Raw genomic sequence first — 25722 nt, forward strand, 5'->3', positions numbered from 1 at the left:
AACCCCCCCTCCGTCATCAGCCCCGATCCGGAGGTAGGACCCCCCCCTCCCCCAAGTCAGATCCCCTCCCCTCCTTCCGCACCAGGCCACCCCCCGCAGCCACATTTGGGCAAGTTCCGGAACTTGCAACCAAGAGCAGGCCAGTTAGATGGCAAACTGAATCGCACCCAGCAAGGATCTCGATTTTGGCCTTTCTCACCATTTAACCGATGGGTCTAGATCTACACTGGTCACAACACTGTGGTTAGCACGTTAGTCGTGGATAGCACGTATAGCGAGTTGGTCACATCGCAGGTGAAAGTTACTGAGGGAGGTAGAAAATGGGTGACCAAAAGACAGAGCAAGAGTAGGAAGGTAGTGCAGGTGTCCCCTGCGGTCATCTCCCTGCAAAACAGATATACCGCTTTGGATACTGTTGAGGGAGATGGCTCACCAGGGGAAGGCAGCAGCAGCCAGATTCATGGCACCGTGGCTGGCTCTGCTGCGCAGCAGGGCCGGAAGAATAATGGCAGGGCTATAGTGATAGGGGACTCAATTGTAAGGGGAATAGACAGGCGGTTCTGCGGATGCAATTGAGACTCCAGGATGGTATGTTGCCTCCATGGTGCAAGGGTCAAGGATGTCTCGGAGCATCTGCAGGACATTTGGGGGGCGGGGGGTGAACAGCCAGCTGTTGTGGTGCACATAGGCACCAACAATATAGGTAAAAACGGGATGAGATCCTACAAGCTGAATTCAGGGAGTTAGGAGTTAAACTAAAAAGTAGGACCTCAAAGGTAGTAATCTCAGGATTGCTACCTGTGCCACGAGCTAGTCAGAGTAGGAATGTCAGGATAGATAGGATGAATGCGTGGTTCGAGAGATGGTGGAAGAGGGAGGGATTCAAATTCCTGGGGCATTGGGACTGGTTCTGGGGGAGGTGGGAGCAGTACAAACCGGACGTTCTGCACCTTGGCAGGGCTGGAACCGATGTCCTGGGGGGATGTTTGCTAGAGCTGTTGGGGAGGATTTAAACTAATGTGGCAGGGGGATGGGAACCAATGCAGGAAGTCGGAAGGTAGTAAAACAGGGACAGAAACAAAAGGCAGTAAGGGGGAAAGTATAAGGCAGAGGGGCCATAGTCAAAATCAAAAGGGTGACAGTACAAGGTACAGTGACTGAGGGAAGCTCAGTGAATAGGCCCAGTAATACTAAAAGGAATAAAACGGGAAGTAAAAACATAAATTGTTAGCGATGCGGCAGGTTGTTACATGAAGATATGGGTTCAACGACAAGGAAAATTAGGAGAAAAGTTAAGAGGAAATATAACTTAGGAGAGGTTACTGATCGAGGTGTTAAGATTCAAAACAGAGGTATAAAAGCCAACATAAGTGTACTTTACCTGAATGCTCGTAGTACTCGGAATAAGGTGAATGAGTTGATGGCGCAAATCATCGTGAATGACTATGATTTAGTGGCCACTACTGAAACATGGTTAAAGGATGGTCACGACCGGGAGTTAAATATCCAAGGGTATCAACCTATTCGGAAGGACAGAGTGGATGGTAAGGGAGGTGGTGTAGCTCTGTTATTTAAGGATGACATCCAGGCAATAGTAAGGGATGACATTGGTGCTATGGAAGATAAGGTTGAATCCATTTGGGTGGAAATCAGGAATAGTAAGGCGCCGAAAAAGTCACTGATAGGAGTAGGCTATAGGCCACCAAATAGTAACATTAACGTGGGGCAGGCAATAAACAAAGAAATAACTGATGCATGTAGAAATGGTACAGCAGTTATCATGGGGGATTTTAATCTACATGTCGATTGGTTTAACCAGGTCGGTCAAGGCAGCCTTGAGGAGGAGGTTATAGAATGTATCCGCGATAGTTTCCAAGAACAGTATGTAATGGAACCTACAAGGGAACAAGCGGTCCTAGATCTGGTCCTGTGTAATGAGACAGGATTGATTAATGATCTCAGAGTTAGGGATCCTCTCAGAAGGAGCGATCACAATATGGTGGAATTTAAAATACAGATGGGAGGGTGAGAAGGTCAAATCAAACACCAGTGTTTTGTGCTTAAACAAAGGAGATTACAATGGGATGAGAGAATAGCTAGCTAAGGTAGACTGGGAGAATTTTATTCATGTGTTTAATTATGAGTTTACATAAATTGTGCCTTGGACATTTGTGCTAATTAACCCATTTGGAACAATACAAAACGTACTCCACTGGAGGCCAACGGGGCTACAGGATCACTTAAAATACAGATGGAGGGTGAGAAGGTAAAATCAAACACTAGTGTTTGTGCTTAAACAAAGGAGATTATAATGGGATGAGAGAAGAGCTAGCTAAGGTAGACTGAGAGCAAAGTGGAGAACCTTCCAAGCGATTTTTCAGTGTTCAGCAAAAGTTTATACCAACTAAAAGGAAGGACGGTAGAAAGAGGGAACATCGCCTGTGGCTATCTAAGGAAATAAGGGAGTGTATCAAATTGAAGTAATAAGCATACAAAGTGGCAAAGATTATTGGGAGACTAGAGGACTGGGAAATCTTTAGGGGCAATAGAAAGCAACTAAAAAAGCTATAAAGAAGAGCAAATAGATTATGAGAGTAAACTTGCTCAGAAGATAAAAACGGATAGTAAAAGTTTCTACAAATATATAAACAAAAAGAGTGGCCAAGGTAAAGATTGGTCCTTTAGAGGATGAGTTTTAATAATGGGAGATGAGGAAATGGCTGAGGAACTGAACAGGTTTTTTGGGTCGGTCTTCACAGTGGAAGACACAGATAACATGCCAGTGACTGATAGAAATGAGGCAATGACAGGTGAAGACCTTGAGATGATTGGTATCACTAAGGAGGTAGCGATGGGCAAGCTAATGGGGCTAAAGGTAGACAAGTCTCCTGGCCTTGATGGAATGCATCCCAGAGTGCTAAAAGAGATGGCTAGGGAAATTGCAGATGCACTAGTGATGATTTACCAAAATTCACTAGACTCTGGGGTGGTCCCGGTGGATTGGAATTTAGCAGACGTGATACCACTGTTTAAAAAAGGAGGTAGGCAGAAAGCGGGTAATTATAGGCCAGTGAGCTTAACTTCGGTAGTAGGGAAGATGTTAGTATCTATCATCAAGGAAGAAATAGCGAGGCATCTGGATGGAAATTGTCCCATTGGGCAGACGCAGCATGTGTTCATAAAGGACAGGTCGTGCCTAACGAATTTAGTGGAATTTTTTGAGGACATTAGCAGTGCAGTAGATAACGGGGAGCCAATGGATGTGGTATATCTGGATTTCCAGAAAGCCTTTGACAAGGTGCCACACAAAAAGTTGTTGCATAAGATAAAGATGCATGGCATTAAGGGTAAAGTAGTAGCATGGATAGAGGATTGGTTAATTAATAGAAAGCAGAGTGGGGATTATGGATGTTTCTCTTGTTGGCAATCAGTAGCTAGTGGTGTCCCCCAGGGATCAGTGTTGGGCCCTCAATTGTTCACAATTTACATGGATGATTTGGAATTGGGGACCAAGGGTAATGTGTCCAAGTTTGCAGACGACACTAAGATGAGTGGTAAAGCAAAAAGTGCAGAGGATACCGGAAGTCTACAGAGGGATTTGGATAGGTTAAGTGAATGGGCTAGAGTCTGGCAGATGGAATGCAATGTTGACAAATGTGAGGTTATCCATTTTGGTAGGAATAACAGCAAAAGGGATTATTATTTAAATGATAAAATATTAAAACATGCTGCTATGCAGAGAGACCTGGGTGTGCTAGTGCATGAGTTGCAAAACGTTGGTTTGCAGGTGCAACAGGTGATTAAGAAAGCAAATGGAATTTTGTCCTTCATTGCTAGAGAGATGGAGTTTAAGACTAGGGAGGTTATGTTGCAATTGTATAAGGTGTTAGTGAGGCCACACCTGGAGTATTGTGTTCAGTTTTGGTCTCCTTACCTGAGAAAGGACGTACTGACGCTGGGGGGTGTGCAGAGGAGATTCACTAGGTTAATCCCAGAGCTGAAGGGGTTGGATTACGAGGAGAGGTTGAGTAGACTGGGACTGTACTCGTTGGAATTTAGAAGAATGAGGGGGGATCTTATAGAAACATATAAAATTATGAAGGGAATAGATAGGATAGATGCGGGCAGGTTGTTTCCACTGGCGGGTGAAAGCAGAACTAGGGGGCATAGCCTCAAAATAAGGGGAAGTAGATTTAGGACTGAGTTTAGGAGGAACTTCTTCACCCAAAGGTTTGTGAATCTATGGAATTCCTTGCCCAGTGAAGCAGTTGAGGCTCCTTCATTAAATGTTTTTAATATAAAGATAGATCGTTTTTTGAAGAATAAAGGGATTAAGGGTTATGGTGTTCGGGCCGGAAAGTGGAGCTGAGTCCACAAAAGATCAGCCATGATCTGATTGAATGGCGGAGCAGGTTCGAGGGGCCATATGGCCTACTCCTGCTCCTAGTTCTGATGTTCTTATGTTCTTATGTTAAACTGTGCCCTGATCTGTGTCCATTTTATCTTTCAAGATGGAGAATGTCACTGTGTAAAGTAGCACTCCCACCAATATTGTCATGTACAGTTTTGTGAGGGCTATGAAGAATCCAGCACGAGTTTGTAGAAAAGAAAGAAAGCTTTATTTACAATAACATATATATCTACAACAGCAGCAGTAACTCCCTTGCTGCTCACTCCTCTCTAACTGGTTCCAAACTGGCCAGCTTTATTTATGCAGGGACCTGCTAATGATTTCTCTGCCCCCCTCATTGGGGACGCTCATACTCCCTAAGGATTGTGGGATTGCCATTAGTTTCCAGCCAGTGGTCAGCAGGCAGGTTATAACATACATCTGCAACATGGAGGAACACTGATTCGGCAGCTGAACGAAGGTGGTGGGTGGCCATTTGTAGATTTTCTTTTGTTTCTTTTGTTGCCCCTTTTTGACCTGATGCCATGAGGTCCAGAGTTGATGTTGAGGGCTCCCAGCCTCATTCCCTCCAATATCATTATGTCACCACCACTGGTGGGTCTGTCCTGCTAGTGGGACAGGGTAAATCTGGAGATAGTAATGGAAGAGTGTGGGATGTTGGCTGGTACTCATACTCTCAGAATAATACCTACGTCAGGCTGCTGCTACACTAATCGCCGATTGAATTTTGGCACCAGTCCCCAGACATTATGGAGGAGGGTTTTACTGGTTCAACTGAGGCTGCTGCCAGAATCCAAGGCTGAGATGCCAGATGGTGTGTCCAGTTTTATTCCTACACCTTTTCCAGTTGCCTTTCCAGTCTCTGCTGCATTCTAAGAACCTATTTGGTTGTAAATTTGTAACTGTAACCAAAAGTTTGGATGCACCGAGAGTTTAAGAAAGCACTTAAAATGAACAAAGGGACATACGGGAGCTGGGAGAACGAGTATAGGTACCTTTGTGAGTGATGCAGCACAGTTATACCTGAGGGACTATCTATGGCAGACCCAAAACCTGTAACAGGTAACAATATTTTTAAACTGGTGATGACTGCTTGTTAACTGACTGCTCAATCAGATTGTTACCTTCTGGAAACCTTCATGATTTCATGAAGAATTAGAATGCTACTTTTGTTCTTTCATTTTCAAGCCTGATACTATTCCATCGCTTTATCAGTAGTCATTTTATCTTACTCTACATTCATGACGTTGTTTTGGTCCTTGGAAAATAAATATTTATAATTTTCCTAACTGACTGACGCAAAATTATATCAGCTGAATGTTGTAATGTTTTACTGTAATATAATATAAACCTTTCATCCATTTAGCTTGCCGTCTGACTCACAACAGTACAGTATTCTCTGCATAATGGATTTGGGAATGTTGTTGAAAGAAGCACCTATACTTTTTAACTCACTATTTTAATAATTGCAAATCCATTTGGGTATTACGTTATCTTGCGCAAATAGACTGTTCTTGTGGTTCTATTATGACAGCCTTCACTGATGTAACAATTCACAGAGAAAGGCCGAATGATGAGTTGCTGTGGGAAAGTTTATAAGTGTAACCAAAAGTTTGGATGAAGAAAAGATTTTTAAGAAAGGATTTAAAGTGTAAAAGGGATACAGGAGCGTGGAGAATGACTATCAGAGTAGGACTAAGATAGCTGTAGACTCGGTCACCGATGACCAAATTGATAGTAGGTGGTCTGGGGTGGGAGCCGGGGTATGTGGCATGAAAGCAAAAGGTCAGTATCTGTGCACTGGAGGACATAAGAGGGGTGATTCATCATTATTAAGGTGAGGCTTTAAATGGGGCAGTAATTATTGTAAATGACAGAGGATGGGAATAATGGACAAGCAGAACTTGCTGTGGGCCAGGATGAGGGAAGTGCAGTTTTGCATCCCGTAGGAATGTAGAGGGTACAGATTAAGGCATTACTAAATAGGAGCAATTATTTTGAGAGGATCAGGCTTTCAGTAATAGTGGGAGTGGGTGGCACAGTAGCACAGTGGTTAGCACTATTGCTTCACCGCAGCAGGGACTCATGTTCGATTCCCGATTTGGGTCACTGTGCGGAGTCTGCATGTTCTCCCTGTGTCTGCCTGGGTTTTCTCCAGGTGCTCCAGTTTCCTCCCACAAGTCCTGAAAGATGTGCTTGTTCGGTAATTTGGACATTCTGAATTCTCCCTCTGTGTACCCGAACAGGCGCTGAAATATGGCGACTAGGGGATTTTCACAGTAACTTCATTGCAGTGTTAATGTAAACCTCCATGTGACACTAATAAAGATTATTATTATGATGTAGTGCTTGGGGTGGTCTTAATGATAATGTACAGAGTTAAAAATTTAGCCCACGTTAGAACACGACTTCAAGGTTTAGTTGCCTTGAGGAAGAATTGGAGTTGGGCAGGGACTGAAAGAAATGGTTTTGCTTTCCCACACGTTCAGTTGACTGAAATTCATTCACAACTGAAGGACTGACATGGGGTCTGACAGTGCACAGATGGTCATGTGTGTCTGAGGCGGGGGGGAGTCAGGTAAAGTGCTGGAGTAAAACTGGGTGTTTTTAACATGCATATGGAAGCCATAAGATGTCACCAAAGGACCATTTGCAGGTGAGTAAGTGACGAGGTGAAGTGAAGAACTTTGGGGCAAATATGCTGTGTCCATCAGAGTTTTGGTTGGAAAGATGGGACTATTCCATAGACAACTTGGCCGGAATGAAACCTCACAAACGGAAGGAAGGGAGTTGCTGGGCAGGTCAACATTAAAGTTGTCATGGCAGGTAAAGGGCTGGAAGATAGGGAGTGGGGAGCTGTGGATGGTCAGGGAGATGAGCACTTGATCAGTTTGAGACCTCCGAGTTGGCAAGGCCAGAGGAAATTTCAATCGTGGATGACTATTCGTTTATATAAAGGGCGATGTTGAAAGAAGGAGCACAAAGTGGGGAATAAGAGGCTGAGGAGTTGCTCATTGCGTACAATCACAAAGCTGCTGTGGGCAAGGATTTCTGCTGGAAATTTGATGACAATTAAGATTTAAATAGAGATATGAGGGATGAAAAAGGTGAGATGTTTGAGGGAGCAAAGGTGCCATGGTAGCTGGTGGAGAATCGGATGTGATGAGAGCAACACTGTGGGGCCAGTTTGGACGGGACAGATGGTGAAATGTGTGGCTGAGTGTGATGGCTTTGGTGAGGGGAAAGTGATCCTGCCTGTGAACCATTTAAGGGCTGGAATATTAATAAATTTATCCTTTCTGAGGAAACGGCACCTTTGAGTGTGTTATGGAGTGGGGTGATGGTAGGTGATTTAGTGGATCAGAAAGGAGTTGGTGGAAGAGGTAAAAGCAATGAGGAAGCGAATGCCAGTTCCTAAATTATGGGCAAAGATCGAAGGCATCTGCCTACACCAAATCATGTACATATATTGTGCCTAAGAGTTCTGTATTTTGTCAGTTTGAAGTTGCATTCTTCCTGTAAAAGCCACTTCCTACAGTAATGATACCATCTATAAGATATCGTTACTTTTAAGAGTATTTTAGCAAGGCATATGCTCCTAAGCTCTCTGCAGATATTCAACTGCGAAGCTCACAGCCTCTCAGTTATTTTAAAAATCCATTTTAGCCTGTGACTTGCCTGCTGTTTGCTGATGCTGCATTACAGTTGCAGTGACTGAGGAGAACCGCTTTCTGGATGCACTTGTCAGCCACATAGCCTAAGACATCAGAAGTGCATTTTAGTCAAATAATCATGGTGTAAAGCTGCAATAACAATAAGGTAGATTATTGTTTGTTTGTGCAAAAGCTGCTAAATTATATCGAGATTGAATGTTAATTGAAAATATTTGAAGTCTGAACATTTAAAAAGTATTTAGCAAATAAGTATTTAAAATAATGAACAAACTAATCAGAAAGTTATCCTGCGTGTTACAATTATCATAAGTAATGGAAATTGAAGCCTTTTTATTGTGATATATTTGCAGTTATTATAACTTAGACATACTTGGGAGATAAAAGGAGAGCCTGCTGCGTTTAATATTCGCATTGCAGGTTTCTAATACATTGCTAATGTTTGTAGCCGATCTTCAGATCAGAATGCAGAGGAGGACAGCATACCAGGCATAGTTGATACTTTTATTTTTAATTGGTGGAAGATTACATTTATATTTTCTCTCCTCTTTTAGATTCATTCCTGATTCTGCTGGCATTTTTAGTGCTTAGCCCAGCTGGCCATTGTAATTGTGTATGTGAATCTAAAATCTAGGAACAGGAGTACGCCATGCAGTCCTTCGAGCCTGTTCAGCTATTCTGTTATATTGTTGTTGATGTGTAGCTCAGCTGTACTTACCAACTTTTGCCCCATATTCCGTTATATTTTTACTGAACAAAAATTTTTAATTACATTTTAAAAAAAATTTAGAGTACTCAATTATTTTTTTTCCCAAGGGGCAATGTAGTATGGCCAATCCACCGACCCTGTATATCTCGGGGTTGTGGGGGTGAGACTCACGCAGACACAGGGCGAATGTACAAACTCCACACGGACAGTGACCCGGAGCTGGGATCGAACCCAAGTCCTCAGCGCCATGCGGCAGCAGTGCTAACCACTGTGCCGCCCAGTTGAATTTTTAAAACGAGCTAGCCGCAACAGTTTTTTTTTTGCAGGAGAGAATTTCAAATTGACGCTATCCTTTTTTGTGCTAATGGTCTTCCTAACATTGTCCAGATGGTCCGGAGCTTCCATATGATTTCCCACCTGGATAAGTCCTTAATCTGGGAAGAATCAAATCAAATCGCACAACTGCTCAAGGAGTTTTAAGCAAAAGCAAGTTGTGACCTGACTACATTACACTCAAATATTTGTGATCTTTTGTACTCAGGCTGCTCACCCTAACCAGTTCCTGCTGACAATACCAGTTATGGCCTCAGGTTAGAAATGATACAAGATAGGGCAGCAGGTTGGCGCAGTGGTTGGCACTGCTGCCTCACTGTGCCGATGATCCGGGTTTGATCCTGGCCCCGGGTCAGTGTCTGTGTGGAGTTTGCACATTTTCCCCGTGTCTGCGTGGGTCTCAACCCAAATGATGTGCAGGGTAGGAGTATTGACTACGTTAAAATAGCCCCTTAATTGGAAAATAATAATTGGGTACTCTAAATTTAAAAAAAGAAATGATATAGGATTACATTGGTTATACAGAAACAGACCAGTCAGGCCATGCCCATGTTTATGCTTCACTTGAGCTTCCTCCCATCTTCTCTTATTTAATTCCACCACTATGACCATCCATTCCCTTCGCCCTTTTATGCTTTCCTAGCATCATAGAATCTTAGAATTTACAGTGCAGAAGAAGGCCATTTGGCCCATCGAGTCTGCACCGGCCCTTACCTAAGCCCACACGACCACCCTATCCGTACACCTCCACCCTATCCCCGTAACTCCACCTAATGTTTTTGGACACTAAGGGAAATTTAGCATGGCCAATAACCTTTAGCATAACCTTCACATCTTTGGACTGTGGGAGGTAACCCACGCAGACTCTGCACAGTGATCCAAGCTGCGAATCGAACCTAGGACCCTGGAGCTGTGAAGAAACTGTGCTAACCACTGTGCTACCGTGCTTCCCCTGAATCAAATCTATATTAATCGCTTCAAGCACTTTCTGTGGCCATAATTTCCACATCCTTATTACTCTTACACTGTTGGTGAACTAGTTTCTTCTGAGTTCCCTATTGGATTAACCGTAGTGACTATTTTATATTGACGGCCACTAATTATGGTCTTCCTCACAAGGAGAAACATTCTCTTCCTCTTCACTCTATAAAAAAATCTTTCATAATTTTAAAGATCCTTATTAGTCACACCTCAGCAATCTTTTTAAAAGACAGAGGATACCAGTTAATCTTTCCTGGTGTATGTACCCACACATGTTTGGTACCATTCTAGTGACAGCTGTATGATATTGTCCTTCTCTGCATTTGAGGGTCAGCTGATTGTGCTCACTTGTTGAGGTTCATCACATAGTGCCAGATTCTAGGGCACACAGACATCCATGATCACATGAATCCAGTGTTATCCGTCTGACCAGCGATCAATCGAGGTTACAGGTCTGACCTGCTACTGCAGAAATCATCTGAGTAGTTTAACAACTTGAAGAACAATTAATTCCAGGGCAATCTCTTATTGCCTCGTATTCCTCTACTACAGTACTACTCTGGCTGTTCCATTGCAATGACTTGTGGGAGATTTTATTCATTTATTTGAATTTCAAGTACACAGTTCTCTTTTTTCGAATTGAGGGCCAATCCAGAGTGGCCAATCCACCTACTCTAAATATCTTTGTCTCCACACAGTCACGGGGAGAATGTGCAAATTTCATATAGATAGTGACCCAGGGCCGGGATCGAATGTCATCGTGAGGCAGCAATGTTAATCACTGCGCCACCATGGGAGATTTTATGGTCAATCTTACATTAATGAGTCTGCAAGGAAACTTGGTTGCAATTTGACCTCAGCAAAACTAGCACAATGTCAGGTGCAATTTAGCAATAATTGTCCCCAGATTGCTCAGCCTTTGGATGGGGAAGAGTATCACACAGCCAAGTTTACCCTTATCCACTACCATAACCATTTTATGGGGCTGGTTTAGTACAGTGGGCTAAGACAGCTGGCTTGTAACGCAGAACAATGCCAGCAGCGCGGGTTCAATTCCCGTACCAGCCTCCCTGAACAGGCGCCAGAATGTGGCAACTAGGGGCTTTTCACAGTAACTTCATTGAAGCCTACTTGTGACAATAAGTGATTATTATTATTATTGTACCTCCTATCAAACCCTTTCTTATTCTGCTATAAACTGCTGAGGTCAATCATCGTACCTTCATAATTGTGAAATCTGAGGTCAGCCAAGAGCATGAATTGAAACTGGAAACCACCTGGACTATATATGTGTAGCAAACCAGATGGTGTATTGTGCTCTTCAAGTCATTGGAGTACTGAGATTACATTTTTAGCAAATCTCTAACGTTTACAAATCATGTTAAATTTGTTGCAGGGAATATCTTGGTTGCCTTTGCACAATTTAGTTGATGATCAAAGATTTGAGAGATTGAGGGTGGAAGTTGCCAGCAAATAATTAACTGAGTTATACAAGTGAATGTGAAGTCATTTTTTTGGGAAGTTATCTTGTTCTTCTGGAAGAGTGTAATTGCAATGTACAGCATCAATATTGGTATGCTAACAGGGCAAAAGTATAAAATTCCTCTTACCACTACTTTTAAACAACTGTTAATGCTAAATAGAACAATAGCATTGCATGGTGTGTATGTTTGGTTCTCCCAGTGCCACTTCATGTCCTCAGAACAGCCTGTTCTTTGGACTAGTTTCATTCTTTACATTTGTCTTGAGTTCTTGTACTACATGTATTGTGAAAGTTGCTGTTATAGTTCACCCTTCTCTTTTTCTGGTTAATTTATAAAAGGAATAAAATGAAACGCAGGACCACAGCTACACCAATTTACAAACATTGTTTAGGTCATCCCCATTTTCCTCACAGGAATATATTGGCACCAATATCCAACTGAGTGAACTATTATGAAACATTCTTTGCCATTCAAAAAAAAAACGAAACATGCTTTGGATTTTGGCTGAGCATAAGTTAAAATGTGCAGTACTGTAAGATAATGAAGTTGTTAAATATATCTTTTTAGGATTACTGTTTTATTTGGTAAGTCAAACTTGATTTTAGGTATCACAAACTCAGTAATGGTTTCTATAATCTTGTCTGTGATACTTAAAATGACATATTATTCTTTCCTGACTTCTTTGTTAGTCTTGTACAGTGGGACTAATACTTTTCTTGCCATTCCCATTGTTTATATTTGGCTTTCTTTCTACTACATACAGTTAAAAAAGGTCTGAGCAAGTTATTCCTTTTTTCTGGGACGAGATGTGAGGAATTTTAAATTGATGAAAATTATATCAACGGCCCATTGTCTTTAAGTGTGTGGACATCATGCTGCAAATAACTTGAACACGTGAAATGGTCGTCGGTAACTGCGTCAGCACAATTTGTAATGACAACAGTTAAACATAAGTGTCAACCACTGAACAAGGCAGTTTGGATAAATCACTGATTTCTGGGTGAAAGTGGAAAAAAGTTGCCGATAATTGAATTAGCAGCTACTTGCCATGTGTGCAACTTATTCTGTTAAGACCATGTCCAACACCCCTGGATGAGGATGTGACTGGTATTTTTAAAAATAAATTTAGAGTACCCAATTATTTTTTTCCCATTAAGGGGCAATTTAGCATGGCCAATCCACCTAACCTGCACATCTTTGGATTGTGGGGGTGAGACCCACGCAGACACGGGGAGAATGTGCAAACTCCACATGTACAGTGACCCGGGGCCGGGATCGAACCCGGGTCCTCAGCGCCTTAGGTAGCAGAGCTAACCACTGCGTCACCATGCCGCCCATGACTGGTATTTTGTATGCTTTCCTGATGCAGTGGAAATGCTACCTCAGTCGTTATACTTTATTCGTCCTGTTTCGCATGGTTTTATGAGAGTCAGAAGCTTCACTGGAGCTATTTAGCAAAATTTATTGAAAAGCTCTACTTCCTCTCTTTAGAAATTTGATAGCACTGCTTGTTTCACCTCACCTACCTTTTTTGTGAACTGCATTTTGAGGCATATGCTTCACGGGTGGGATCCCCGTTAGCTGACGATGAAACAGCAAAACGCGATTGGGCCGAGATAAGGTTCTGATGCTAAAACTGCAGCGGTGGCAATTTGACGCCAAATCGCAGTTCTCCGTAACCTCGACAGCAGCGTGAATACGGTCTGGAATGCACATACAATCAACACCATTTGCATGTCATTAGCGGCCCGACACGGTATTCACCAGGGTCTCCACGATGCTTGTCTGATGGGCCAAGTTCCCGACAGCACGGTTCACTTAGAATCATAGAATCACTACAGTGCAGAAGGAGGCCATTCGGCCCATCAAGTCTGCACCACCATCTCAAAGAACACCCTACCTAGGCCCACGTCCCACCCTATGCCTGTAATCCAATAACCCCACATAACCTTTTGAACACTAAGAGGCAATTTAGCATGGTCAATCCACCTAACCTGCAAATCTTTGGAATATGGGAGGAAACCAGAAGCTCACACCAAGACGAGGAGAAGGTGCACAATTTCCACACAGACAGTGACCCAAGGCAGGAATTGAACCTGGGTCCCTGGCACTGTGAGGCTAACCACTGGGCCACTTGTGCTTTTAAAAATCGTGAAACCGGTGTGTTGGCTGCTGAGGGGGCACGGAAAGTTTTCAACATCGCCATAGTTTGCTGACAGTTGTGCTGCTGGCTGGGAGGCATCTGCCAGGGCTGGTGGGAGTAGCGGGGGATGGTCAGGAGGTGGGCTGTGGATGGGTACGGAACATCATTGCCACAGCCGGCAAGGCAGCCATGCAGCTGCGCCGCTGCTAACAGCCCACTTTGAACTTAGGGCCATTGGTGATATAAGTGTCTATCCCAGGCCACCCTCTAGGTGCCCTCTGGCCCCAGCCGACCTATCAGCTGTATGGGCATGCTCCAGCACAACCAGTGCCATCTGGTTGGTTGGGTTGAGTGTGTGTCGGGATTGTAATGTGTATATGCGGCTGCAGCTTGTCAGCCTCCCGAGTGTCAATCATGGACCCAGCAAATCCTGCACCGCTTTTCATTGGAATCAATTGAGTCCCACATGGTGCCGATGCTAGCTCCTCTACAGACGCTGAATTGGTTCATGTTCAGCACCAGCTTTGCTGTCGTGAAAGTCCACGAATTGTGCCCCGACGTCAACACTTAGTCTCAGAAACGGAGAATCCCACCCCACATCTTTCCTCAGGTGACAATCCAAATCAATTCAGATTCATTACCTTGACAAGCTGATTTGGTGGGTTACATGCTCTAACCTTCAAAACAATCAACATGGGCCTACTTTAAAGACAGGGAGACAGGCAGGAATATTCCAAGTATTTAAATCTTAAACTATTGTTAAAATTGATGGCAATTAATGATAATGTGTCAATTCATTTTACACATTTCTGTAAACATTTTAGCTATTATATCCCAGCTCACCTATTCCAGCACTACACTGTAATGATCGGTTGCATTGCTCAGTGATGCCCACTTCCCAATTGCACCGCATGTGAAGGTGACTGATGTGTCAGTGATGCAACTCTGCACCTGTGCCAATAATGTCAGGGACATCCATGGGCTCTCGGTCGGCTCAGCTTGTGGGCATGCTGCTGCATACAGAGGTCGAGGCCTGTCACCCGGGTGTTGCTTGTCACTCACCTTCCCGGATTGCAACACGTCGTTGAACCTCTAGTGACTTTGGGCCCACATCCCCCACATGGCACTTGTACTGCTGCACCCTGTGGCCACCTCCATGCAGGTTTATTTCTGTTTCTTGAGGCAACTTTCTTCTGCTGGGGAAAAAAATGTTCTTGCCTCTTGGCGACTGCCTCCGTCAACACCTCAAGGGAGGCAACAAAGAACTTTGGGGCTGCACATGGACACCTGCCCATGCCATTGCCAACCCAATCAGCAGGGCCCTGCAGCATGTCTGTGAACAACAAGTCAGGTCATGGCTCCTGCCAGCCATGTCAAAGGGTCCTCTGGATCCAAGCTGACAGGGCACCAAACGCACCGCTGGGCCAATCAGATGTTTTACATTTGAAAGTAACTCACACAACATGGGATCAAGACCTGGACATTATTGGATTCCTGTCCTTGATTTGAAACCCCAGCCCCAAGTATTTGCATTGTTTACAATAAAAGTCCCTGTTCGATTGACAACAATTACACAATCCCGAGCAAAACAGGAAGTAATTGGAGATCAAAGTGTATCTGCCTGCAGAAAGCAATTGAACTGAGAATTTACAAAAGCTTTCTTTCTCTACCCTGTGTATGAAGTGGAGGTTCTGTGTAAAACAAAGGGGTGGTTTTCCTGAAACTAATTGTTCTGTTCATAAAGCATTGCAGGCGTTCAGCCCTTGACAAAGGGGAAAGAAGAACTTCTGGATCCTGAGTGAGGATACTAGGAACAATACTTAAACAGGGGAGAAAATATGGCCATGCAGCGGGAGCAGAATATAATTTTTTTTAAAAGTTCAGGAAGTTCAGGTTCTGATTGGCAGGTTTAAAATTGTGTTTGGATAGTAATGTCTGTAACCACGAAGAAACAGATTTGAATCAAATGCTAACATACAATGCAAACATATTTTGTGTTTATAATTACATTTTAATATTTTCATATCCTAAGCAACTCAGGAATCAATGGAGAGGAATTTCACATCTCTATCATGTCATAAGCTGGGAAACTATTTGAAATGCTGGGTGCGATTTTGCCTCCCCGATGCGCCGATCTTATTCTCTGCCAGAAGCATTGCAGCAGAGGTCCAAATCGGGCTTTGCGCTGGACACAACACTACCCATGAGCCACCCAATCTGTGGTGCCTGGTCGGATCTGGAACCCTCGCTGGCCATGATCCAGATACTCATATTTAAATGAGCCATTAGGTAGCATTCTCCTGGCGCTCGGGAGTCACCGGCAGCACCGGCAAGGCCTCACTCAGGCACCGATTACTACTTGTCTCAACAAGCGGAGACCAGGCGTGAAGGCCACTCCAGGGGTCCCGGAGGCCGTTGGAGCCCACTGGGTGGACAGGGACAGGGAAGGGCAGTGCCCTGGCACTCCCAAGGCTGGCAGTGCCAGTGTGCCCACCTGTCAGGTTCGCACTGCCAAGGGCCAGGACCTGAGGGGGTCCATACCCATGAAAAGGGGGAGTGAAGGCAAGTTCTGAAAAGGTGGGGGGGGGGGGGGGGGGGGTGAAGGGGTGAGCTGAAAAAGGTGGAGTGGGGGGAGTTTTGTCTTAATAATGTTAATATTTAGGTTTGGTCCATGTTTTTCTACCTGTCTTAAGGTGCAGGCTGGCTTCAGATTCTTTCCTTGAACATATGACGAATGGAATTAAGAGATTGATGGAACAGGCTCAAGGGGCTGAATGGCCTTGTCCCGTTCCTATGAAATTGGAAGAGTCTAAAGTCCTTGCTGTCAAATATACGCTCCCATTTAGCTTAATGGACAAGTGGATATGTTGTCTGCTACTGAACCATAAAGATTATGAATGTCTCACTCAAGCTGGTCTGTACAGATTTCAACTGCTATGGTGGCCATGATACTCAAAGGGAAATTTATTTTGCCTTAACTTTCACAGGAAAATCCATGGAGATCCACTATTATCTACTGTAAACATAGGTTGTGTGTATGTGCCTCTGTGTATAAAGACAAATGGGTGAGGACAAATAAAGCTTAACATGGTAACAAAGCCTGCCACAAATCACTGTCTAAATTCACAGGATGAATGGCCACTTTGCTTTCAATTATATATGAGCCATATTATTGAACCAGCTATTCAGAGGTGAGTTAAGTACAGGACCTTAAATGGGCCTTTTAATTTTTCCTTGGTGATTATTGTTATTAGGACTGTGATCACTTTACACCAAAAAACATGGGGAATTAAATCATTTCTTGAAAAAAACCTGATTTTAACGAGTCCTCTATTATATCCTGAGTGCTTACTTGTGATGTTTATTGAATGGCAACATTCACTCAGCTAACACAATACGTTGAGCAGAATGGAGGCACCTATATAACACATAGCACAGGAAGGTATTTTGGGAACAGGATGTTAGATCATATCTTTTCTTGGTATCAAATAGTGAGCAATATTGATGTGGAGAGTGGACTATATAAAAGGAAAATCGGTTCAGATTGTAAATGTGTAAAATGCACCTGTTATAAGAGCACACATAGCTTGTGCAGATCAGCCATAATCTCAGTGACTGACAGGACAGACTCTTGCACTAAATTGTCTACTACCCCTGTTCCCATAAACCTATATATAGATAGCGAGCGGTAACAGTTCAATATATTTGTGTCTCTAATCTCAATTCTAAATGGCTAGAGTTTTATAAATAGAAAATAACACGTTCCAAACAGAAATGATCTCTTGATTGTTGATTAAAGCTTGATTGTTAATCAGGTGATCAGCAAGCTCACATAGTCCAGGCAAGTCTTAATAATATCTCATACTTATGGTTGTACGTATTACGGTTGTTGTATTGGACAAGTGAATAAGATTTAATAATTCAAATCTCACCAAGGCAAAGTATAATAACAACCACAGCCTGGTGGGTTTGGGGAGGGAGGAGACTCGTCAAATTGCATGGATGGAATTCCCTCCCATTCCGACCTGGTTGTGATTTCACACTGGGTCAGGCAGGGTCTTGACGGGAGGCCCATCCATGCACCAGTTAAGGCCCGTAAGCAGCTGCCTACCCAGCCTCAATTTTTAGGCTGCTGGGCAGATGATTAGGGCCTCACGGTAGCATGGTGGTTAGCATCAATGCTTCACAGCTCCAGGGTCCCAGGTTCGATTCCCGGCTGGGTCACTGTCTGTGTGGAGTCTGCACGTCCTCCCCATGTGTGCGTGGGTTTCCTCCGGGTGCTCCGGTTTCCTCCCACAGTCCAAAGATGTGCGGGTTAGGTGGATTGGCCATGCTAAATTGCCCGTAGTGTAAGGTTAATGGGGGGATTGTTGGGTTACGGGTTACGCGGGTTTAAGTAGGGTGATCATTGCTCGGCACAACATCGAGGGCTGAAAGGCCTGTTCTGTGCTGTACTGTTCTATGTTCTATGATAGTTTTGGGTTGGTGGTGGGTGGTGGGGGGCTGGAAAAAAACAAATTCCGATCTTGGACGGGATGGGGCCGGGACGGGGGGTGGTTTGCCTCCCATCAGAAGTGTCTCCCGGACTGGGGGCTTCCTCCCCTTAAGCTCCAGTGACCTCTGGACCCCCCCCCCCCCCCCCACCCGAGACAATCCCCAAGAGCTCACTCATCCTCCTCATGACATCCCGGACATTTCCTACCCTCCCACCCTATGACCCCTGCCACCCTCGGACCACTGCTACATAACTATTCTTCGGGTCCCAGGATTTAGTTCCAGGCAGCTCCCTGCAGTATTTCGCCTGACCACTGCAGCGCTGTGCCTGGAGGGGCAGGAGAGCCGCTGGCCAATCAGATTGGCTGGCAGCTCTCCAAGATAGGACTTCCTCTCGAGTGAGGATGGCAGTCCCGCTTTATGGCAATCACTGCTTATTAGAGCGTAATATGGCATCAGGACTGCCGGAGTTCTGGGGATGTGTTCCAATTCTCCAACCATCCTAAAAATGCTGGCCCAGAAATAAAATGGCAAAAACAAAGACTAAATTGCCATATAGTCCTACTGACTCACTAATGTCATTCAAGAAAGGGATCTGTGGCCTATATATCTATATATCCGTGTGACTGGAGTTGTACCTTTGTGGTTGATGATGCAATGGCTTATCAAGCCATTCAGCTGTAAAACGTGGTTCCTATGGGTCAAATGGTGTCAGATTCATCCTGAGTTAGCAGGTTGGGAGTTCAAATCCCACTCTAGGGACATGAGCACAAAAGCTAGCAAGCTGAAATGTAATAATTGTGAAGGCCCACCAGCACCTACCCACAATTATCCACACCCTGTGAGCAAATTAAAGAAATTACCTTGTTGCAAAGAGAACATGCATTTTGAGAATTTGAAAGCCACAATTCATTTCCATAATTCTGTCATACCGAAACACTTTCAAACAAGTTTTTCCCCCTCCCTTCCAGCTTTCCTAATCTTCATCAAATATTGGCTGAAAGAAAATTAAGACAATTGTGTGAAAAGCGCGACATAACCAATTTATCCCACTTATGATAACGCGACTATAACAGTAAAATGGTGCAAATGCTGGAAATTTGAAACCAACAGAACATGATGCATAAACTCAGCAGGTTTGGCAGCTTCTGTGAAGAGAGAAACAGAGCTGCTCGCAGTATGGTCTCCTCTACATTGGGGAGACTAAACACAACCACTTTGCGGAACACCTTCGCTCCATCCAGCTTGATCCCAATTTCTGGTCACTTGCCATTTCAACTCAGCATCTTGCTGTCATTGCCACATGTCTACCTTTAGCCTGCTGCAATGCTTCATTTTTTAAATTTTTTTTTATAAATTTAGATTACCCAATTATTTTTTCTATTAAGGGGCAATTTAGCATGGCCAATCCACCTACTCTGCACATTTTTGGGTTGTGGGGGCGAAACCCACGCAGACACGGGGAGAATGTGCAAACTCCACACGGACAGTGACCCAGAGCCGGGATCGAACCTGGGACCTCAGCGGCGTGAGGCGGTTGTGCTAACCACTAGGCCACCGTGCTGCCCTACTGCTGCAATGCTTCATTGATGCCCAATGAAAATTGGAAGGGCAACACCTCAGCTTCCGATTAGTCACATTACAGCCTGCTGGACTCAAAATCGAGTTCAACAACTTTAGACTGTGAATGTTTTTCTCCATCTTGACCCCCTTTTAGTTTTTTTTTTCCTTAGCTTGCCCCAATCCAACTTCCCTTCCCCCCTTCCCCGAACACGGCACCTGACCCTTGTTTTTCGGTTTTGCTTCCACAGAGCTCATCTTTGATCTCCTATTAACACATTCTGCTGTTTTACCTTTATGCCACTATTAACACTTGGGCAGCATGGTAGCATAGTGGTTAGCACAGTTGTTTCACAGCTCCAGGGTCCCAGGTTCGATTCCCAGCTTGGGTCACTGTCTGTGCGAAGTGTGCGCGTTCTTCCCGTGCTTGCGGGTTTCCTCCGGGTGCTCCGGTTTCCTCCCATAGTCCAAAGATGTGCAGGTTGTCTTGTTATGCTCTTAGCGTAGCATAAGCTGCTTCCTTGATGTTCATACTGACAAAGGAAGGTTCAGACATGGATATAACCTCAACATGTTTATTAAACTATTTACAATTCTCCTACTCGGATTAGCCTCTGCTGTTAATCCTTCTATAGCTACTCAAACTGATGAACCAGTCTGCTACAATCCACGTGGTGGGTGTGATGTTGAATCAACCCTGTGTCTGTACTCGCTGAGTGTCTCCACTGGAAAGAGGAAGATCATGCGTGCTGTGTCCTTTAGAGATGGGTTGGTGTAATGCCCCCCTGTGGTAGTGTCACCTCTATGGGTATCGTGAATGCCCATTTGTCATGTCCTATCTTACTGACCTATTGATTGAGTGTCTGTATGTCATGTCTCTGGTGCTCCCTCTAGTGTCTAGCTAGTCTACGTGTGCTTACATTAACCCCTTGTGTATCTACAGTGATGCATATCACCACATCCCCCCTTTTTTCGTGTTACATATTTTCTATACACTGTTAAAGAAAATTGAACAAAAAAACAGGTAGATAAGCGATGCTCTGTACAAGTTATGATAACAGTGATCATTAAACAATAAGTCCAACTCATATGAGTCCAAAAACCCATCAATTATCATGATTGAATGTCTTTCTTGTTGGATTGGTGAGTTGGTGATTTTGACGGGGGCATGTCCTTGTGAATGCCATCAGTGTCCCTGTGCATAAGGAACCAAGAAGTGGTCAAATCACTTTGTTGTCTGATTTGGAGTCTTTTTTTCTTCCGACGCTTGTGATAGCGATGTTGGATGGCATCTGTCCTGAAAGCCAGGTTGCCTGTTGGTAGTGCAGCACACGTGTATTGGGAAGATGCATCGTCCTGCCATGGTATGTCATTGTACTGAACTGAGCAGTAACAGTGTCCCTCATGGGCAGAGTTATACCATGTCGTACCAGTCGTAGTTCCTTTGGTGTAGTCTTTGTCATGCTTGCTGTTGACGATGTTGTATTTGGTACGCATTGTGTCGCTGTCTTTGATATGGTTGTCATAGGTTGTGATGTTGTGTTGGTTGGTTCTGTTGTTGTGTTCGCTGCACTCAAGGACCACACTCTGTGGATAATATGAGTCCTTCACACAGTTACTCATGTCAGCGTGCTTTGTGGCATCTGCTGTCACCTTGAGCGTGCCGTCACTGAGTTTGCGGCGCTCCCTGTCTGGAGCCATGTCCGGCTTACTTGAATCAGTTTTGGCTTGTCGATGCTCCCCGTCTGGAGTCTGGTCTGTGTCACCTGAGTCAGTGTTGGTTTGTCGATGCTCCCCGTCTGGAGTCATAGCAGGTTCACTGGAGTCAGCTGAGATTTCTTGATGCTCCACGTCAGGAGTCAAAACATTCAGGAATGCATTTGCTTGTGGAGAGGCTCGAGCGAATGAGGTTTGAATTAACATGGTGTCACCGGAGTCACCAGTGGTCTCACTGTGATCGTCGAGTGCCTCTGTACACACTAGCTGAGGTCTGTCACATTGCACATCTTGTGTGGGAAGTGGGATGCTTACGTCATTGTCTCACATACAGTGGGTAGAGCCTCAGTAGCTTCTTGTTCATTTGGGCTGGGTAGACTGTCAAAGAGTCTTCTTCTGGTAGCTCAAACAATGTGGGTGGACTGTCATAGTCGCTTTGTTGTTCACTGGAGCGTGGTAGACTGTCATAGTCGTCATGCTGTTTACTGGAGCGTGGTAGACTGTCATAGTCTTCTTGCTGTGCACTTGAGCATGGCAACCTGTCATATTCTTTCTGTTCACTTGAGCGTGGCAGACTTGCATCGTCTGCTGCTGGTTGCTCAGAGGAGGTTGCTAGACCCTCATGGTCTTGTTCATGCAAGGACTGTGCTTTGGAGTCTTGCGTAGCTTCTATCGTGGAGGCTGTCCACGAGCTCGCTGTGGAGGCTTGTGTCACTGGAGCCACTTCTTGTGTGGAGATGTGCAGTTGTCTCGCTGTTGAGTGTTTCATCGCCTTCTGTGTAGGGACTCTTTGTGGTGCGTGGACCACTCTCTGTGTGGAGTCGGGAACCCTTTGCGGTGCGTGGACCACTCTCTGTGTGGAGTCGGGAACCCTTTGCGGTGCGTGGACCACTCTCTGTGGGCTTGTACCGCTCTCTGTCTCTCGGTGTCAGGCCTCAGCATAATCCTGCACTCACGAGTCGGGATGTCATATATGCTGAGCTGAAGATCCTCAAATCCGAAGAACACATCCGCGCCTGTGTCGGAGTCTTCACTGTAGAACACATCTCGTTGCGGTTCGGATTTGGTACTGGGGTCGCCATCTCGAATGATGAAACCATCGTCTGAGTCATAGTCTTCTAGGACCATATCATCACTGTTTGTGTCGGAGCTGGCATTGGGCTTGTGATGTCCAAAGAAGAAATCAATGTCGGAGTCGTAGTATTCAAGGACTGTATCAACTCTTTGGGCGGTGCTAACTGCATGTTGCAGGGTTCTGCGGAGGTTACTTTCAGTTACTGGTCGAATTTCAGGCATTGCGCTGTCGTTCCAGGTGAAAGAATCGGGTTTTACGGCTTTAAATTTTTTTTTTGTGTTTTGGGACTTTCCCCTTTAAGTGGATGTGGTCTGGGGCCCCTGAAGTCATGAAGCGTGTGACGTAGGTCGTAGGAAGTGAAATGAAAAAATGAAATGAAAATCGCTTATTGTCAAGAGTAGGCTTCAATGAAGTTACTGTAAAAAGCCCCTAGTCGCCACATTCCGGCGCCTGTGATTGGGCATGCTGAGATTGCTGTTCCTTTACTTGGAGCTTTTTTCTCAACTGCGCATGTGCAACACCTTTACCAAGATGGCCACCAATCAAAATTGTCGTTCTCTGCTCCGGGATCTCGGCCTCGTGGTAAGTACGGGCGCCTCTTTTACCGTTTTTTGTTGGTTTGTTTGTGTTTTCCTCGCAGTATTGTTCGAATTTGTCCAGGACTGCCTGGAAGTCGCTCCTGTTTTGCCCTTTGGAGAACTTGAATGTTTTAAAGATTTCTTCTGCTCTGGCACCCGAGATGGTGAGCAGAAGCTCTGTCTTTTCAGCATCGGCCACGTCTTGTAGGTCGGCTGCTACCAGAAAGATCTCAAACCTTTGCCTGAATGCCCGCCAGTTTCCGCGGAGATCGCCGTGGCACTGGAGCTGCTATGGAACCGGAAGCTTGATCATCTTGCCTGGATGTTGTTGCTGCTTGTCACTGTTTGCTGAATTGTAACTATATGGATTGAAACAGTCACTCACTGGTACCATGTCTTGTTATGCTCTTGGCGTAGCATAAGCTGCTTCCTTGATGTTCACTCTGACAAAGGAAGGTTCAGCCGTGGAGATAACTTCAATACGTTTGTTAAACTATTTACAATTCTCCTACTCGGATTCGCCTCTACTGTTAATCCTTCTATAGCTACTTAGACTGACGAATCAGTCTGCTACAATCCACGTGGTGGGTGTGATGTTGAATCAACCCTGTGTCTGTACTCACTGAGTGTCTCCACTGGAAAGAGGAAGATCATGTGTGCTGTGTCCTTTATATATGGGTTGGTGTAATGCCCCCCTGTAGTAGTGTCACCTCTGTGTGTATCGTGAATGCCCATTGGTTGTGTCCTATCTTACTGACCTATTGATTGAGTGTCTGTGTGTCATGTCTCTGGTGCTCCCTCTATTGTCTAGATAGTCTACATGTACTTACATTAACCCTTGTGTATCTACATATCACCACACAGGTTAGGTAGATTATCCAGGCTAAATTGCTCTTAGTGTCCAAAAAAGGTTGTGTGAGGTTACTGGGTTATGGGGATAGAGTGATAGTGTGGGCTTTCCAAGAGCCGGTGCAGACTTGATGGGTCGAATGGCCTTCTTCTGCACTGTAAATTCTATGAACACTTCTTCAGTCCTGACTGATAGCATTAACACCCACTTGTCTCATGTGCATGACATGTTTGTCAATTTCTGTTTAGCTCAGAACTATCCCAGAACGTCCATTCCCCCTCGCCCCACTCCAACAATAAAATTAATTCCATTATTAGTCCTCTTCAGCTCTATAGAGGGGTCATACGGACTCAAAACCTAACTCTGTTTCCCTCTCCCCAAATGCTGCCAGACATGATGAGTTAATTCAGCATTTTCTGTTTTTATTATGATAATGTTATTCCTGTTTGATCCTAAATGCTCTCAGCCTTGAAGCCCACACTTTGACTACAGTGGGTGTTATTGGGTGAGCTAGAATACTACTCCAAGATAGTTATTGATGTAAACTTGCAGAGTTTTTGATGGTGAACTGTCAGTGGTCACTGTCTCTATCCCTCTGACAGCATCTTCAGGATTTAGTGCAAGTGCAGATTAACACGGAAATCCTGAAGTTGCGATCTGTCATTCACTGCTCTGCCGCAGCCTGTGCTGTGGAACCCTCATGCAGTAAATAAGGGAATTGATCCGACGAGCGACGTTCCCTCTAGTTTTTTATTTGGTGCGTGGATCCTTAAATTTTTCTTGTGTGACCAGGTAAACATTAAGAGTTTCAGTCTACATGGAAACTTCTGTGTTGCTGCACAACCATGCAACTTAGAGGGAACATTGCTGGAGAGAATTGTTTTCCCTTTCCACTCTCATATTGCTGTTTGAACCCTGTAAAACGTTGAATCTTTTCCGTATGAACATGCAAATTAGGAGCAGGAGTAGGCCACTCGGCCCCTCGTGTCTGCTCTGCCATTCAATAAGATCATGGCTGATCTGTTCGTAACTTCAACCCCACACTCCCTGATAACATTTCACCGCCTTGTTAAGCAAGGATCTATCTATCTCTGGCTGAAAAATACTCAAATAGTCACTTCCACTGCCTTTAGTGGAAGAGAGTTCTAGAAACTCATGAGCTGAGAAAAATAAATTCTCTGAATCTCTGCCTTAAATGAGACACCCCTTATTTTTAAACAGTGACCCCCTAGTTCTAGATTCTTTGACAGGAGGAAACATACTCTCCTCACCCACCATGTCAATACCCGTCGGGATCATAAAGATTTCGATCAAGACGCTTCTTACTGTTCTAAACTTTAGTGGATACAAACCTAACTTCTATTTAGCTGAAGTGTAACCACCCTAATTTTATAATCAATTCCTCTCACAATAACAGACAACGGGCCCACGCCGGAATCAAGAAACGCGATCGGGCGGAGAATCAGTTCCGACGCTGAAATCGTGGTGGGGGCCGATTTCACGCCAGTTTTTTTCCAGGTCAGCTGCAAGCACCCTTGCTTCATTGTTGACGCAACATCTGGCCCACTATTGTGCCCCGGAACGCAAATCTTTTTCAGTCGGTTCTGGTGCTTAATTAAAACCATATAATACTACGTTAAATTTGTGATGTGACCATCAATTCACTCGGAACACGATTGGAAGTAAACTGTGGTTTAATAGTCTTACAACTGAGCCT

General features: G+C 44.5%; 1 protein-coding gene across 4 annotated transcripts in view; it reads left to right on the forward strand.

Annotated features, from left to right (window-relative positions):
• adcy7 (adenylate cyclase 7) overlaps positions 1-25722 on the forward strand; it is a 211139-nt gene that overhangs the window by 57089 nt on the left and 128328 nt on the right. Inside the window, exon 1 of one of the 4 annotated variants that reach the window (XM_038806688.1) lies at positions 5270-5473. The exons of the other annotated variants lie outside the window; for them this stretch is intronic. The gene's annotated coding sequence lies outside the window, so the exon portion shown is untranslated. Of the gene's footprint in view, positions 1-5269; positions 5474-25722 lie in introns of those variants that run through there. 4 annotated transcript variants of the gene reach the window in all.

Source organism: Scyliorhinus canicula, chromosome 9 (genome assembly GCF_902713615.1).
Source record: "Scyliorhinus canicula chromosome 9, sScyCan1.1, whole genome shotgun sequence".
Classification (NCBI taxonomy): domain Eukaryota; kingdom Metazoa; phylum Chordata; class Chondrichthyes; order Carcharhiniformes; family Scyliorhinidae; genus Scyliorhinus; species Scyliorhinus canicula.